Here is a 2,500-nt window from a genome sequence, read left to right on the forward strand (position 1 = left end):
TCTAATATACACACTCATACAACACGCACACACGCACACACACTCTCACATACACACACACACTCTCTCTCTCTCTCACTCTCTAATATACACACTCACACACACACACACAAACACACACACACACTCACTCTCATACACACACACACACACACACACACTCTCTCTCTCTCTCTCACTCTCTAATATACACACACACACACACACACACACTTTCTCACTCTCTAATATACACACACACACACACACACACTCACTCTCACATACATACACACACACACACTAACTATTTCTCACATACACACTCACATACACATACACTCACTCCCCCTCCCTCTCACACACACTCACTCTCTCACATACACACACACTCATTACCTCTGTCTCTCTCACACACACTCACATATATACACACACTCACTCCCTCACACACACACACACACACACACACACACAATACAAGACCAAACTAACAGATGGGGTATAGGAAAGAGAGATAGGGAGAGGATGACAGTGTGTGTGTGTGTGTGTGTGTGTGTGTGTGTGAGAAAGAGAGAGAGAAAGCGCTTTCAGATATAACCTCCGGAGTACATGCGGAGGTTTGTCAAACGGAGGTCCTACCCTTCGGATGATTCAGATATGATGCTAACCTGCGGACCTAATACTGACCTTATACGGACGTATGTGTGAACGACATACACGCACATTACAGAATCTCCGTGTGGTTGTCGAGGGGTGGGGGCTTAGAGTTCACAAGATGCGAGATATATGACGCAGAATACATGCGGCCGCTGCCTGTCACAGCTGCTTTTTGTTTACAAAGTGTAGCCTATGCATTATAGGCTAAAGAAGAGAAATCTATTGTGCGTAATACTCGAAGTAGGATAGTCACGTAAGTGCGCACATACAGTATTTGTATGTGTGCTTCGAGTAAACACATTTATCTGTTTTCAACGTTATGTGCCAGAATCTGGTTTGCGTTGGAGAGAGAGAGCATGCACACACTTTATGGTAGGCTACCAGCCAATTCAGTAGGCTAACTCAAGACTTCAAGGCCATCATACAACGTTTTTAAGCAACAAACAAAATACTACATAACAGTGAAGTTTTTTCATTATTTATTTTTTTCCAAAAGCATACTATCCCCATGCAGGCGTGCGGGAACATATTTTTGACCATGGGTGCTGAATAACAAAATAATGGATGTCCAACGATTTCTCCCCTAGCATGATATGATTTGAATTTAGACAGCTACGCCATTTCAACGCGGTGTATGAGTAGGCCTAAGAGCGAGAAGTTTTATAATGCCCTTGCCACTCCGACTCATCAATAAAAACTGCGTGCACACACACCAGACCAGCACTTGACTTTACATCATTAAACTATTTCAGTATATTGCTTTTCTGATTGTCAAAACCACACCTAACTTATGGCGTCTCCACTCCACAGCAAAAGTGTCCTAACCACGTTACAGCTGTTTCTATCTGAGCGACTCCAATAGTGAAAGGATTTCAGTGTCATATTTCGGTGGCACTAGCTAAGCTGTCGTGGAACTCGAGATGACATGTCTACTGATAGGCAACAGGTCTCACCAACACGAAATTCTAATTGCAAAAGATGCACCCTACCTCATCTGTTGTACTGTAGTTATTCGAAATTGGGCTTTTCACAATCCAACGATAGGCTATATCCAAAGTGCGAACTAGTTGGTGATGGTTTATGAAAACTGCCAGTATGCATGCTACACGGAGTTCTGACAGGGCTGTGCATGGCCTAATAAGCAGGCAAGATATAACCCACGATCGCCATGGTTTCGTTGTCAATTCGTGTTTGTGGTAATAATGACAGCAACAATAAAACCATCTGTATCTTACGATCTTCATCATTCTTGACAGATCACCAGCCTCCTCTGGATGGTCATAATTAGCCTATAGCCTATACCTTTAGTTTTCATTTAATTTTAAACACGAATCTACTGTCTTTACTGCCGGGAGAGAAAAAAAAATCCTGTATTCTTTTCTGTAGCCTAATTCTGCCTAAGGCTATCAATGAACAGAAAACCGTGTTGGCTAACAATTTATTAAATACTCCTGTTATTGTCGTCAACGACGTCGCTGTAGGCTACTGCCTTTTCAGCGCCTTCTGCTTATGATGATTCAGTCTTTTGAATTCGTTTGGCCTTGCCATGCAGTTGTAGGCTACAACGTGCCATTCCCTTCAGGTGTTTTATCAAAATGTTGTATGCCCTCATGGACAGTAGCTCCATGATGTCTGCATCTTTCCATGTCGGAGATTTTCTGGACAGCACTATGCCACTCCATCATAACACTGGCATTTAAGTCAGATTTAACCACATGGACGCACGAAAGAAACGTCACCAACACGCCCTCTCACTAGGTGTGAATTTTAACCGCATGTTCTACGCCTCGTTCAGACACAGCACATTTACATAATGTCCGGAGGAAATACTAGGTCGGGGGTAGTATAAACACCGGGTGAA

The sequence above is a fragment of the Alosa pseudoharengus genome, unplaced genomic scaffold (assembly GCF_046254945.1).
Source record: "Alosa pseudoharengus isolate Yale_2024_CS ecotype anadromous, Long Island Sound unplaced genomic scaffold, YU_APseudo_1.1 YU_APseudo_1.1_scf_13, whole genome shotgun sequence".
In the NCBI taxonomy this organism is placed as follows: Eukaryota; Metazoa; Chordata; class Actinopteri; order Clupeiformes; family Clupeidae; genus Alosa; species Alosa pseudoharengus.